The sequence below is a fragment of the Melospiza georgiana genome, chromosome 2 (assembly GCF_028018845.1).
Source record: "Melospiza georgiana isolate bMelGeo1 chromosome 2, bMelGeo1.pri, whole genome shotgun sequence".
Lineage (NCBI taxonomy): Eukaryota > Metazoa > Chordata > Aves > Passeriformes > Passerellidae > Melospiza > Melospiza georgiana.
The window spans coordinates 616,287-632,012 of record NC_080431.1 but is presented as its reverse complement, the minus strand read 5'-3'; the positions used below and the strand labels follow the sequence as shown (position 1 = coordinate 632,012).

At 46.6% G+C, this 15,726-nt stretch overlaps 1 protein-coding gene across 2 annotated transcripts in view; it reads left to right on the top strand.

Moving 5' to 3' along the window:
* LOC131097021 (glutamate receptor ionotropic, kainate 1) overlaps window positions 1-15,726 on the top strand; it is a 102,180-nt gene that overhangs the window by 31,332 nt on the left and 55,122 nt on the right. The window lies entirely within an intron of this gene.

The following is a 15,726-nucleotide window of genomic DNA, read 5'->3' as shown; positions in this document are numbered from 1 at the left end:
GAGGAAAATAGCTTTGAGTAACCCCCAAAGACAGAATTTTATACATGTAATAGCTGTAACAGGGGGAGTGTGAGAGTTTGTATTCCGTGTTGGCCACACTGAGCTGGGGCTCAGCTGAGCACTGGCAGGCCTGGAGCTCAGCAAAGGGCTCAGCCTGGAGAGCAGGATTGCAAAGGCAGACCTGAGAGGTGTGCACAGAGCTGAGTTTGCCCAGACACCTGGTCCCAGAGTGAGCACACATCATCTGGGACAGCACTGCCTGCTTTTCAGGAGTGAGGGACGGTCAGTGGGCACAGCTGGAAGCACGAGAGGAAGGAGAGGAGAGCCAGCAAAGACACAGGGCCGGGAAATCACCACAGATAGGGACAGAAGGTGAACACAGAATGAGCTTTCCTGGGATTGGGGGGCACCAAGGGCAGCGGCCCAGAGCCCAGAGTGGAGCAGGGGTGATGGAAAGGGCTCCTCGCACAACCTGCAGCTGTGACACTTCATGCCATAGGGAACTGAGGAAGCTCACAGCCTTCCATGGGTTCAGAAGGGCACTGGGGAAACGCTGGGGAAATCATCTGGCCAAGATGCTGATTGCAGAGCCATGGCCCCTGGCTGTGGGGCTGGGGGAGCTGCACTTGCCAGGTTATCAGGGCAAAAACTCCTGTGAGGACAGGGCTCACACCCCACCAGCACCAGGCAGCTCTACCCAGAGCTGCAAGTGCATCCCAGGGAAATCTAGGAATGCTCACATTTGGAAATATTCAATTAAGTCATTCTGGTTAACGGCTTTAATTTAACGAGATGTAGGCACAGCTTTTATGCCATCTTAATAAGCTTCTGTCCCAGCATCTCCTTGGTTTTATTAAGATTTTAATAACTTTTTAAGCAGGGAATTATGTCTGGTATTGACTGAGTTATGGCTAAGTTAGAAGCCAGCAAGTCTGGGACCTGACAATTCATTTAATTTCTGGTTCCAGACTTGTTTGTCACAGACCGCTCTTACTCTCCTCAAAAGTTACAATCTCTTTTTGGGCTGGAATCGCTATCTGCAGTTGATTTTGAGGATAATAGCAAACGAGGGCTCTTATCTCTGTTCCATTACCCAGCCTCAGGCACCCACTGCTCACAGGGGTGAGCGTCTCTCTATCCTTGGCAAAACCTGTGCCAGGAGAAGGAACAAACTCTTGGATCCTCATGGCAAAGGGGAGAGAGGTGGGGCTGCAGCAGAGATGAAGTTGGGAAACACAAGAAAAGCTGTGTGGCTGAGTAATGGAAACTGAAGGGGAAAACTGAAGGGGAGGAGGTGCAAGTGAAATGAAAAGTGAGAGGGAAGGGAGGATAACAGAAGGATGATGTGAGCTAAAAACCAAGGCGAGGAACAGAAGAGCTGAATAAGGGCTTGAGAGGAAAACTCTGCAAGTTGTTCCCACTTTGGGGCTTTTTAGGAAAGGAGCCTCAATTTTATGTAAGAATAAAGAATAAAATGTGAGATTCAAAGCAATGTTGGTTGGGATGCACTGAAAAGGGAATAAAGTGATTTAGGAAGGAAAATACTGGCAAGGAAAGTAAATATTGGCACAGGGTGAAAGACCAGAAGTGATGAGTGAATACAAGTAGGGATGAGAAACAAACTGGGGCACAGAAGGAAACCAAATGGCTTTTTTGGGAGCAGGAAGCAAGGCAGTGGCAGAAAGGAACAAGGGCACCAAGGGAAAGGAAACAAAATGCCACAGATTCAGTTGTGATTTTGGAAAAGAAGGGATGGGGAAGGAAGGGCAGAGGACAGGTCTGAGAGGACCCTGAGCTCAGCTCCCCCAGTGCTGGGCATGTTCAGGGCAGAGGGGCCTGTGGCACTCCAAATTGCTGTGAGCTCTTGGCTACCCCTGTCCCACTCCTTTCTGGCACTTGGATGTGTGCCACGAGCCAGGTCCATGAGGAAACCTCCCTCCATGGGCATGGCAGGGGAAACTGGGGGACCTGTGTGCTTCCATCCCAGCACTGCCCAGGACAGGTGGATGGAGCACATTAATTCCAACACTTGTGGGCCACTGCCCTCGGTAAAGCGTTCTTTCCTAACACCCAATCTGAACTTCCCCTCTCTCAGTTGGATTGTGCATTTGGACATTGATGCAAAACAATATTACCCAAATTCACTGTAACTCTCCAGCACCATCTGCACTATAGCTAGCACTTGAATAAATTTTAAAACCCTTCAATTTTTGTGACTAAAATGTTGCTATTTAATATTCCCCAGTTTTCCTGCTGCACTTCCCCCGTGTCTAGATCAGGCAAGGGCTCTGTGACAGCTTTAGCATATTTGCAAAAATGAACTGATTTTTTTTTTTAATGTATATACCCTGAATAAAACATTCATTCCCTCTCCATTTTGGATGGAATTCCTACTTTTTAAACACATTTTCTATTGATTGAAGTTTCTCCTGTCTGGCATTCCCCAGTAGTACCACATGGAGGATATGGTGAAAAACGTTAACAGTCCCACTCCAAATATTTCAGAGGAGATGACAGTTTGAATCCATCCACCAAGTCCTGCCCTGTGGCATCTTTTCCTGGGAAATCCATGGCCTGTTAGTGGTGTGTGCCATTCGGAAAGTTTGTGGATACATCTATTGCAATTACATCTTACCCAGTTCTGTGGTGCCCACATGAAATGTCACTGTAGCTGCCACCAGCTCTGGGAAAATGAAACACCACCCAATTAAAGAGCAAAGGAGGGGCAAGGCTCAGCATGGAAGCTCAGCAGGAGACAAAAACCTTGTTTCTCTGAGCAGATTAGCGCAGGAAGCTGGGCCCTGGGTGCTGTGAGCAAGTCAGAAAAGGGATCTGTCAGAAAATATAAAGAGGTTTTGCTGAGAGGAGCTGTTCCACACCTGATGGAATCTGCAGCGCTCAGGGCAGGGAATATCTCAGCTCCCCAGGGTTTATTAGGCAGCATCCCCTTGCTGCCTCAGTGTCTCACTGGCTGCACATTGACCCACCTGAGTGGGCAAGGATGGCATCATTTACATTTGCAAACCCAGCTTTTTATGTTTCTCCAGGAGAGTTAACAGCCCTGACAAGATTTTCCAGCTGCATCATGGCTACATGGAGGGGAAGAGTCCATTTCAGCATCCCCTGCCTCCTTTGCATATTAAACAGCATTGCTGGGGAGGGGTGCATTAAACCTCTGCCACATGGGGTGTGAATCTGAATTACTCACAAGATTTAGATGGAAGCGCTCCCAAGCCTATGGAGAAGAGTGGAAATTAAGTTTTATAAAACCCTTGATGTTTTGCCTCCTTTAGCAGAACACCTTTTATTTTTGTTACTTGATGGGGGCCCTGTTTACTTTTTGTAAGTCTACTACTTTAAAATAAAATTTTATAAGACATATAGCCCATGCTTCATAAATCCAAATGCTGGAACATGGAAATAGTTTTTAGAATTACATTAAGGATGATCTGTCTTTTTTATGTGTGCCAAAGGCACCACAGTGATGTTTTTAGGTAATGCACCATAAGTTTACCAGTACAGCAGACCCCAGGGAAATTATTATAACAATAAAGCACATATTTAAAGAAAGATTTTAAAGATTTTTAGAGCTGTGTTGCAAAAATAAATATAGAGTAATTGTGTTGCAAAAATAGATATAGAGTAATTGTATAATTACTGGTTTACTTTTTTGGGGGGATGAAGGTTTTTTTTGAGAGGACTTCAAGTCAAGCTTAGGTTTTATGGGAGCAATTTTCCAGAGACAGATTACTCTGGGAACATTCCATAGCACAGAACCATCTTTTTGTGGGATAACCAGGTAGGCAGAGGTCCATTGCCAGAAAGTGCCCTTGCCCCTATCTGCTTTGAGTTGTACCTGTAATTATCTGCAGGCACAGAGGCTAATCCTGAAAAGTGGGGCCATAACACCTTGAATAATTTATTGCAGATGGTTGGGTCGGCTGCAGGTTGTACAGAACCCTAAAATGCAAGGCATTTGCTATCAGCATGTGGAATTGGTCAGCATGGGCCCAGCCCCTGCAGCACAAGGCACACTCTGCACAAGGTGCACTGTGCTGGCTGAGGGAATTGTGATTAATCACCACCAACTCTGAATAATGCAAAGGAAGCACTTTCAGAACACAAGTCCCTGCATGAAGAAAAACTTCATTTCTTTAAGAAAGAATCAATCTTTAAGTGATTTGATCTTTAAAACCCCCTTGCTGCTCGCAGATGATTTAGATATAGGAACATCTTCAGCGCATGCATGATTCAAAGACTCCTCTCAAATAAAGTCTTTTGATGGAATAAGGGAATTAAACATCAAACCCAACATCTCCCAATTGCCAAAGAGTCCTTGGTGTGACAGCTGGTCAGCTGAGCAGCAGAGAGCTGACAGCTCCATCACTCAGTTCATTACCCAAATGTTTCAGGACACGAGATGATTTTATTAAACCAGGGATGTCTCAGAGTTGTTAAGAAAGCCAGCAGAAAATACCCCCAAAAGCTAAAAAGAAAACACCAAAAATGTGTTTGGCACTCTGGATGGAGCCATATAGCTTCTAGCTGAGCTTTGCTTTTTTTATTATCCTAATGCCACAAAATAATTTTGTGTGCTAAGGAAAAATCAGTCTCACTGCTAGAACATCAAAGCAAGCCCAGGCCATGCTGTGTTTTAAACAAAAGGACAAACCTTTGGTCTCTCCATTTCCTCCTTGCTGGAAAGCTGCATCAGCAATCTTCCATAGGCTTGAAATGTGGAAAACACTTCATTTTCATTTCTGCAAATCCCACTGGTTTTCAGATGGTTCTCACATCTCTCCCTTTTCAGCAGGGAAAAAGAGAGGCAGAAAATGAATTAATTTAAGTTCGCATTACTATTGTACAACCCCCCTGATTTTCAGTGTTTAATTTGATGGATGTCACGGGGCAGGTTGGGTAAAGTTCATGTCAAAATTTCCCAGGTTCATCTGGATTTAGGTAGGGCATGTGGCAAGATTCCTTCCAGGGCAGAAACAGCATGAAACTCACTTTTACATCCTGGTGTAAAAAATGCCCAACATCCACATGAGGAGATTTTAAAGAGTTCCACCCCTTTGGAGAGATCCCAGGAGCTCACCACAAAACACCTGCAAAAACAAACAGTGGGTTGAGGCAGCAGGAGTTTGCCAGTCAGAAACTTCTGGATGATATTTTTAATTTTCTCCTGCTCTTCATTTCTTGCCAGTTCTCACACATTGATCGAAATGTGTTAAGGACCAGCAGCAATTTCTTATATTAATAAGCTAACTCGGCTCCCTGCTGCAGCTTGATTGAACAAAAATGAGTTCTAAATGCCTAATAATGTACTTTTACTGCCTTTTCTGGAATTCAAACCTTCAGTCTGCCTCTGCTCCCACTTTTGGGGAAGGAATTTCCCTGATATCCAGCCTGCCCCTCTGCAGAGTCTTCCAGCACTCCCACCCGGTCTGGAGTCATCTGGGAGTTAAAGGGTGCCCTCATTTCCCTTTTCTGAAACAGTTCAGTATTTCAAAGATTCCACTTGCTACAGTGGATATGAAGGCAATGGTTCCTCTCAGGAAATACTCCATATTTTGTGCAAGGGAGATGAAATAATCATCAGGGAGCAAAGAGGAATCAGAATGAAGCTTTACAAGATATCCACACGCAGAAAAGTGTGAAATTTCACACTTCCATGTTCTAACTCTTTTATTTAAAGAAGCTTAGTGTTTGTTCTCCTCTCAAAGCCATTTAGCTGATTTCTATTTAATGCTCTCTCAAATCCCAGGTGGGTTCATGTACAGGTTTCACTGAGCAAGAGGTTTTTGATGCAGCACAGAGCTCAAGCTGGCTCCCTTCCTCTCAGGAAAAGGAACATTTCCAGAATGTTCCCAGGCTAGGGAGAAGTGCAGATCTCCTCTGCAGGGCTGGGTTTGTAAGAAAGAGGGGTTTGGGGAGGTCTGGAGTGCCCAAGGGAAGGCTGGAGGTGGCACTCAGTGCTCTGGGCTGGCACAGGGTGGGGATGGGGCACAGCTGGGACTGGGTGATCCTGGGGGCTTTTCCAGCCTCAGTGGCCCCAGGATTCTCTGAAAATGGAATCAGCAGTGCTTCAGTGTGCCTGAGCCTTTTCCAAGGGCAATGACACCTTCATTCTGTTACTGACCCCCAGCTCTCCTGATGTCACAGCATTGCTGCCAGGGCAGGCAGTGCAGGGGCTGTCCAAAGGCCAGGGGAGCTCATGGAATGCCCTTGCATGTGGCATCAAACCCCATCCTCACCCCAGGCAGCTCCAGGGGAGCTCATGGAATGCCCTTGCATGTGGCATCAAACCCCATCCTCACCGCAGGCAGCTCCAGAGGAGCTGGCACTGCCCTCCCACTCGCTCCAGCCTGGGCCTGCAGGGTTCTGTGGCTGCTGCACCCTGGGGTTTGTGACGTCCTGGGGAAGCCCCTGGCAGCTGCTGCCCACCCTGAGCTCAGGCTGCCACCACATGCCATGGGGACAGTCCTGAACCTGCAGGTTCCTTCACTCAGCAGCTCTCGATGAGCACTGACAGACAGAGGAATGGAGAAGGTTCCTAAGGGATGGGTGGCCAGTTCTTCCCAATTCTCATGGGAGCAGACATCCAAAACCTGTTGCCAAGGTGGCTCTAAAAACTGCAGATATCATAAACAAACAAACAAATACCAGGATGGGGTGATTTTGCAGTGGCACCTGGTTCCACAGCAGGTTCTGCTTGCTCTGGGAAGTGGCTGCACAAGTGAACAGAGGCACAGGGCAAGGCAGGAGCCCCAGCTGAGATCCTGCAGGACACAAATGGAACGCAGGCAGCGGATGATCCTCAGCTGAGCACAAGCTGCAGGGGAAAACATAAGCTTCAATCAACTCTTGGAAATAATTTGAGCCCAATGCCATAAGTGCCTTAAATTAAATCCCTCTCCAGAGCAGCCAATCGGAATCATTAGACATATGTCACGTAGTGAGCCATAATCACCACAAGAGTGGTGTACACAGCGTTCCATTTACAAAGGGGATGCATTGCCCTGGGTAATTTCACCATTTCTCAGCCTTCTGCGTCTCAGAAAACAGAGTGGGAGCAAGGCTGGTGTTGTCACACCACTCTGTGACACACGGCACTCTGCCAGCAGCTCCCCTGCCCCATTGCAGCCTCCCCTCCTGTGTGAGCAGTCAGTGCTGCTCCAGGATCTCACAAAGTCCCAGGAGCAGCAGAGGATCACCAAGGATCTCCCAGCATTAACAAGCAGCTCAGTTCCATGCCCTCACCCCAAAAGGGAGCCAGTCAGTTCTGCCAAAAAACATAAACCTGTTTAAATGTGTTCATGGAATATCCTGAATGGGAAGTCTGACACACACCAAGGAAAACTAAGAAAGGAAAAACAGCAGCTGCATTTTTAATTTTGTTTTGAAATTTAAGTTGTTCAATCAGATTGGCGGTAACACATGGAAATGATGGCCATTATGTGCCATCATTTGTTTCATCAGTTATGGAAATATTTAATTGAATTGAAGCCATCTTTACACACTAAACTAATTACAGTTTCCTCTTCACAGCAAAGGTATTTTATGGACTTCTGATGGAAATTATGAGGCTAAAAATGCTGTATTTCATATTTCTAGAGTCCCATACCTTCTCAGTGATATTCCTTGGGGGCAGTTCTTCACAGCACAGACTCCTTCCTCCTCTGCCTGTTGCTGCTTCTCAGTGAATGCCCCTTCCAGGCTGTCCCTGCCTGGCCCAGCCCAGCCCCTTTTATCCCAGTTACCTTCACTGGCCACAGCTGCAGCCCAGTGAAGGACATCACAGCTGCAGCCCATCCAGAGCAACCGGGGCTCATCAGGGCAAGGCCTAGACACAGATATTTTACTAGAACTCCTACTATATAAAAATAACCCCTACAATATTTATGCCCAGTGGCATAAACTTCCATGTTTTAAAAATATGAGTAACAGTTCAGTAACTCAGACATTCACCTTGTGGGGCCTGGAGATATTCTATCAGTTTTTAAGATAATTGTCTTTTTCTTTCTTTCATGTTTTTATTAATTTTTAACACAGTTTTAACCCGTGGGTAAAATTACCCAGGATTTTCCTGCCAATTTTTTCAAAGTACATATCTAACTTCCCTATCCATAAGCGTAATAATTACAACTAATACCTGTAATATAATAAATGTAATAGCTGTAACTACCATCTGTAATCAGCGCAAATAATTCCTGATAAAGCTGTTCCCAGTGAGGCTGCTGCAGTGGAATGTCTCAATCTGAGTGTGATTTGTGGTGAAGGACACTCTGAGTTCTCTTTTGAGGGAAGCAGTACAAGGAGAAAGCGTTCCTAGAATTGTTTGGGTTCCCATCCCATATTTCTCTCGGAGCTGTGTAATTCAGCACTTGATGTACAGTTGTCATCAGGTGCAGCAGTGTTTTGTTTACACTTGATGCTTTAATATTTGCAAATGTAGACATTGAATAAGGCATTCTTCAGACTCAAATGGCCCTCAGAAGATGGAGGAACAGAAACGTTCCAGATTGATAATTACCAGGGAAGCTTTAAACTGCAGGCACCTCCATAAGTGTCTGTTCAAGAGGCAGCCATCCTGATGATGAGGAGATGTGGCAGCTCAGAGCACAGGTGCTGATTGAACATGGCTCATGAGAGTGGAACTGCTGGAAAATCTGCACCCCCACCCCTAAGAGCATCGTCTCACGTGAGCTCCTCACACATTACACTTCCAGGGCTGGAAGGTAAATACTGGAGAGTGGCAGCCCGTTTTCTCTCTGTCCCTTCCTGATACCTGAGGAATTAAGGATGAAACTGCATTAATGGCACTTCAAGGGAGGCACAATAATGATGCAGCAGCACTGGGAAAACAAGCTGCTCTAAGGCTTAAAGAAAATCCTGAGCAAAACCTGCACATTTCCTCATGCCCCCCAAACACCCAATGTGTGTCTGGAGCTTCAGGACAATCAAAGCCAAGGATCCAGTGGGAAATCTGGTAACATTTGGATTTATATCTTTCCTCCATGCCAGGGAAAGATAAAGGAGGGGATTTATTTCTTATCATGAAAACCAATCAAATCACTTATGTCTCTTTGCAGTTATTATTATTTTTAAACTTCAGGTTTATTCTCCCTTAATGCCAGGCCTGGCACGATCTGGGGAGAAGGATGGATGGGGACAATCACAGGCAAAGTCCTCTCCAGCTTAGCTGAATGGTTTGAAGCCTTTTTCCCAGAGTGAGAGGAGCCCCTCCAGCCTCAGAGAAACCTACCATCAGCAATTGCTGCATTTGGGATGGAAGGCAAAGCCAGAATTCCCGCTGGCCTCGTGCAGAGGCTGTGCCAGCAGGAGCTGCTGTCCTTTTGGATCCCCAATGATTGAACTCCTGATCAGGACGGGGGTTTTGCATGGTTCCAAGTGCCAAGTGGGCCCAGCAGTTTCCAGATGGGGGATCTGCTGCAGCCCTGGGGCTCCCAGGCATCTCCCATGGCCATCAATCCTGGCTGGACAGGCAGCTCTGCCTTCAGGGCAGCTGGAATCCAGAAACACAGCAGCCAAAGACCAAACTTGGAGCTTAAAATGTGCCCCCTGCCAACTTTAACCTCCCTCCACACCTCCTCTCTGGAAGAGATGTACTTTGGGACAGCCTGTGATCTGATTTATCCGTGCTTTTTCAGGATAAACTGGGATTTCTTCAGCTTTAATAAAGACCTTACGTTCCTAAGCATCTTAGAGATAATAGTGCTTAATGGGCACTCAGGAAAAGACAGACTGTGTCATTTTTAAAGATATAACCCTGACATTTATGCACAAAAATGCTGTTTGCTAAATAGCGCTCATTTCAAAGCATTGTCTTGGATTTTGAAATGCCTTTCTATTCCTGGCTGACAGCTGGAGAAAAATGGCTCTTCCTGAAGCAGTTCCATTGCAAATGCAAGCTCCAGCTTCTCTGTAGTGGGGCCATCTCCTCTCCCCTCAGGCTCCTCTCTGGAGTAGCTTCCAGGGCTCTCTCGAGTGAAGGTTTCTGTTTCCAAGGCTCATGTGCCATCAGAGTGCAGAAAAACCTGTATTTATTGCTGCTTTCAGTGCAGCCACTGCACAGGACAGTGTAAAGCACCTTTTGTACAGATATCCTCCTCATTTAACCAGGTATCTGTGCCAAAGCAGTGGCAGAACCCCCTCTGAATTCAACTTTCCTTGCTGTTGTTTTAGGGGTCTCTTTGGCTTCCTTGGGTTTGAAGTTTCCTCAAGTGTAAGGTACAATTGCTTTGTATCTGCCCAAAAAAATCTGACCATATTTGTAAGCTATTGAATACTTTTGAGATTCAGACTCAGATAAAAGCAGTAACAAAAATTCCAGCAGTGCCATCAGTCTTTTAGTCTTCATCCCAACAACTTGCTTTCCACTCTCCTCATCTGCTTTTTATATCTGTCAAATTCTTACCCCCTTCCTTTAATCCTTAATATAAGCATTAATATTTTTTTGTTGATTTTTTGTTTGGTTTGGTTTAGACTTTTTTTTTTTGTGATTGTTCCTTCCTCTCAGCTTTCCTGCTGCCCCTCCATTTCCAGCAGCAGCCTGCAGTCCTGCACATGGCCAGCAGTGACTGTGCCAGCAGGTCTGGGTGTCTCAGAGGGAAATCCCTTCACTCAGACACTCAGGGAAAGCCCACCTGTGAAGCAGTGCTCTGAAAGACTTACAAAGGCAGGAGAAAGCAAGTTTATTTTCCAGAGAGACTATTTAAGCTGTTACAGCGTGGTGGGAGGAATGCTCAGCCGTGAGGGAATTTGATCAAACCCTGCTGGGATCAGGAGAAACGTTTGGAACAGCCCACAGCCCATGGCATAGTGCAAGCAGAGGGAAATACAAAATGTAAAGGAGAAAAGCAACAGTTTTAAAACTTCCTATCAAATTGAGAGTTTGCACCTCAAAAATCATGCTGTAGTTCCTGCCTGGTGTTGCAAGAGATACCTAAATCAGGTCAACCAGATTCTTTTGCTGTTTGTAAAAAGGAAGAAGTTCATTACTTAGAAATTCTGTAACACGAACCATGCCAACTGTGCCTTTGGGAACTATCTCCACTTGCAAGCTGAAGTGAAATAAATCCCGTTGGAAAAGGCAGATCCTTGTATCTTAATAAGCTCAACTTTTTCTATATATACATACACACATGTATTTTTATCCCTCTGCTTTCCAAAGGATCAAATCAGGGCTCAATGCACCTTTCTGGAGTGCAGATAATTATAAAAACCTGCCCTGGCTGTCACGGGGGATATTTTGGGTGGAGAATTACTTTACCATTTTTATTTAGCCCAAAGTGGGGTTTGTGGCAGTTTTGTCTCTGGTCATTCAGCACCACCCATGCTGCATGAAAAGGACAGAAAGGCTGAGTCCTTCTGAGAGTTCAGCAAAAAAAATCAAGGAAAATTTGAGCAGCCTTGTTACAGCTGGGGGCAAAACCTTCACAAAAGCAGCTGGAATAAAACCACATCTGGAACATGGAGCTGGGTTTTGGATGGGCAGTTTGGAACAGAGGAGACACCAAATGTGACAAATAGGCAGTGACCTTGCTATAAGCAAGCCTAGTCTTGTTTTTAAAAATCCCATTTGCTGAGTTTGACACTTGGGGCTCATCCCCTCCCCTGGTCAGGGTTTGGGTCCTGAGCCTGTCCCAGGTCTCAGCTGCCCACAGCCACAGAAAGGAGAATTAAACCATCCCCCAAGCCCAGAGCCAGCCCTGCATTTATTGCATTTAACATTTCCTCTGTTTGGCTGCAAATATCTTACAGTCGAGAGAAGCTTGCAATCTACAGGGACAGGGAGTTATTTGGGGTAAGGGAGGCTGAAATCCAGGGGGGTTCCAGAGTGGGGTCTTTGCCTTTCCGTGCTCACCACCTTTCCCTGAGGATTCTGATGGCTGGAAACAAGGAGGGGAAGGTGCAGGAAGGGCAAGGGCAGGGCCCTGGGTTGTGTTTGAGTGCACCCCAAAAGCAGGAGCCCCCAGATGGGTGATGAGCACAGAGGGGCAATGATCCTGGAGCAGGCAGGTATCAGCCAATTTCTGGATTACGCTGTCAGAGAGGTGACTTTGCAAAAGAAGATGCTGCGGAACTGTGAGCAGTGATTATTTTCTGGGCAGATGATGTGGTGAGTGCACAGGTACTGCCTCCCAGCTGGACACCACATGGCACAGGAGAATCTGTCCTTTGCTAAGAGATAAGAATGGGAAAATATGCTCGGAGGGGGTTCCCAGTAGCAGGTGCTTCAGTGCAAGTGGAGCTCTGTCAGAGGGAATTATCTGCAGGAAAACATCTTCCTCAGCACTGCTCTGCTGTGCCCTGCTCCTTTCTGAGCCTTCCACGTGCCCCCAGCCCTGCTGAGTGCCTGTGATCCAGACCCCTCTGGAATCCACATCCCTGCCAAGGAGCCCCAGGGCAAACCTTGTGCTCACTTGGCTGCCTGAATCCCTCACATCACCCTGGCAGCAGCAGCAGCACGGAGCTCACAGCCGGTAGGGTTCCAGCTCTCCTGTTTCAACGAGTGCCCTTGCACCTCCCGGGGTTCCCTGTGGCAGGAGGGGAGGCTGCTCGGAGCAGAATTCCTGCGGGGATGGATGTCCGGGTGTTTGTGGGAGCCCCGCTGGCAAAGCCCCTGCCAGGGCTGGCACTGGGCTGCCTCTGGGAGCTGTGGGAGGGAGCAGCATCCAGCAGGGCCTGTGCTTCCACATGGCTGCTTCCATGTGCCAGCCGTGTCCCAGCTGACACCAGCCCGGGAAAATTCCTCCTCTGAGCCAGGACAGGAAACGTGGCCACCAAGCAGGCACAAACAGGGGTTTATCCTCAACCAGAAACAGTCACAAGCTGTAAAATCCCCCACTGGGAACGGATTCAGCCCTGACCTTTGCTCAAACTCCCTCAGTCCCCGATGGCTCCTTGAAATGGCAGTGTTTGCTTGGCACGGAGAGCTGGAGGAGCTTTTCCAGGTGTGCCTGCTGAAGTGTGCTGTGCAGTTGTGACATTTCCCTTGCTGTGGGGATTTTTGTGCTCAGAGTGAATGGAGCTGATGCTGTCACTGACTCACGTGGCTCAGCCCCTTTTGGCACAGCAGCTGGGCCCAGGCTGTCATTCCCTCTTACCTTCCACGGCTAAGCTCCAAGGAGGGGCAGATACTGTTTTTTCCCTTCATCCTTGAAGAAATCACGTTACAGATGATGTGCTGTAAGTGAAAAGTCAGTTCTGCCACCGAGCAGCCTTTGGTCTGCTGTGGAGGATTCACTTTCTGACTGAGGGAGGAGGGAGCTGAAAGAGAGGACTCCAAAATTTACAATTTTTCCCACCTAAAGTGCCACCAGCAGCCCAACATGAAAGCCAGTGCTTGTTTTCACACTCAGCAATAACAGCTTCATTCCTGGAACATCATTTATGTTGAGTTAATATCGATTTCTTCTTCCTTCCTTCCTTCCCTTGTAGAATGCTGTGCTTAATTTGTTTTTAAAATGTTATACAGTAATTACTTTATTCAAATGAATCATCTGACAAACTGGTTCTTCATCAAACTTGTCACTTACTCTGCTATTTTTCTTTTAACCTGGACCTTACAATAAATTCTGAGCTTGGCTGTCAGTCATCAGCAGAAGAAGGAGAAGAGACTATTTATGGGATTGCTGGATTTCATTAGAGATGTATGGATGAAAATGCTCCAGCACAGCTTGTTTGTGATGCAGATTTATCCAGTCATTCAGCTCCTTTTAGCAGCTGAATGGGCCTGAACAGAAGAATCAAGCTCAAATAGGTCCAGCCCAAGCCTTTTCAATGCAATATCCCCCAGCTCAGTCACAGTGAGGAATTATTGCCTCCACAAACTCCCTCCTGGGCTCTGTCCATGGCTGGGTGAGGGAATGGATGAGCTTTGAGGTCTCCTCCAACCCAAACCATTCCATGATTCCATGTTTTCTCCAGGGTATCTCGCCAGCAAATAAATCCTGAGTGCTCTCCTGCTCTGTTCACGTGGGCAAACGGAACCTGGAAGTGTGTGCAGAGTTTTGGTTTGTTTGCTCAGAAAACACACCCACACAAAACTTGCCCTCTTTCCCTCCCTGCCCTCCTGCTGCCCACTGAGCTGGCACTCCTCTCCAAAAGGAAAAATCCTGTGGAATTCTGCTAATGAAGTATAAATAGTTCCTGGTTATACATCATTAATTCAAATTAATCTTCATTTAATAGGCAGTTGATTAGAGGGATGGAAATGGTTCTGGCCCTTAGATGAGGAAGTGCTTGTGTACATCCAGGTATGAAGGTTGCCTCAAGGGTGGTTGGATGAAGTAGTTTTAATTAATTTTAAAAAAATTAAAAAAAGAAGAAGCAGAAAGTGATGGAATGCACAGTAATAATTTCTGAGGTGGAGGAGATTTTTGCCAAGATCAAATGGCAAAATACCCATCCTGTTGGAAGTGGAGAGGGATTGTGGGCACCCTTATTTCCAGGTTTTCTCAGGCTGTCCTGTGACACCCACCCTCCCTGATGGAGAAATGCTCTGCTGCTTCCAATAGGGATTCCAGGAAAACTCAGCAGTGGAACCTTCCTGGCCCAGGCCCAGGCTGGCATTGCTGCTGACTGAAAAGAATTGTCTTCCTTGGGTGAAATGAGGGAAAGATAATTGAATTTAACCACTAAACTTGCTGGGAGTGTGGTTGGGATGAGGAATTATGGGATTGGATCTGAAAGGACAGGCTTTAGATTTTGTTCCCCTTCAGGGGAGCTGGAGTTTGCAGCTCTGGAAAATCCTGCTGACTTTTAGCATTCCACTCGATGTTTTGGTTCCACACCCTGCACTTAGGCTGGTTTTGGGGCTGTTTTTGTGTATCACACTCCTTTGCAATCACTTGGATGTTTTCTGAGGAAGAGAGAAGTCTCTAAGGTTCTGATACCTGCACATTGTAGTGTACAAGAAAATTGCTGAGGCTGGCAGATTGTTTAAGCCATGTCCAGGCATTGCTCTGTGTGGGTTCAGGAGACAAAGCGATGCTGTTTATTCCAGGGATAATATTACCAGAGTGGGGTTGGTAGCCTCCAGGGTCTTCATTGCTGGATTAAAATTCAAACCAGGTTTGATTCCAGTGTGTTCCCATTTCTGATGGTCAGCTAATGACTGCTCTGTTTCTACATGGGTGACATCAAAACTGCAGGAGGTTGCAGCTCATGAGCTGAATGCATTCAGAGGGCCAGAAATTACAGAGAGAGGGGCCTCAAATTTAACATGGGGAAATGGGGAAATGTGTAAGTGAGAAATCCAAAGTATTCTCTAGTGACTTGCACTAAATGAGTAAATTATACTTGCAAAATCAAGCAGTGGAGCTGGAGATTGCTGTTTAGAGGAGCTCTTTTTTAAAATCAGCTGTGTGTGCAGTGCATCCCTCAAATCCCTCTGCCCCTGGACAGTGGGAATGTGCTGCTGGCATAATAAGGTCTCCAGAGGCTGGAGGAGTGGGCATCCCAGTCTGCTGGGACAGGCTGGGCCTTGAGACACCTTCCCCATCCCGGGACACCCTCCAGGGAAGATCATCACACTCAATAAATTTGGGTTATTTGCAGTCCTCTTTCGGAAAGCTTGCTGATGTCCACGGGTTCAGCTCCTTTTCCTTGGAAAAAGCAAGAATATTCCCCTGTCCCTGAGCAAACAGCAATGACCAACAACTGCTGGGGTTTAGGAGAAAGCAGAGGGGACACAGA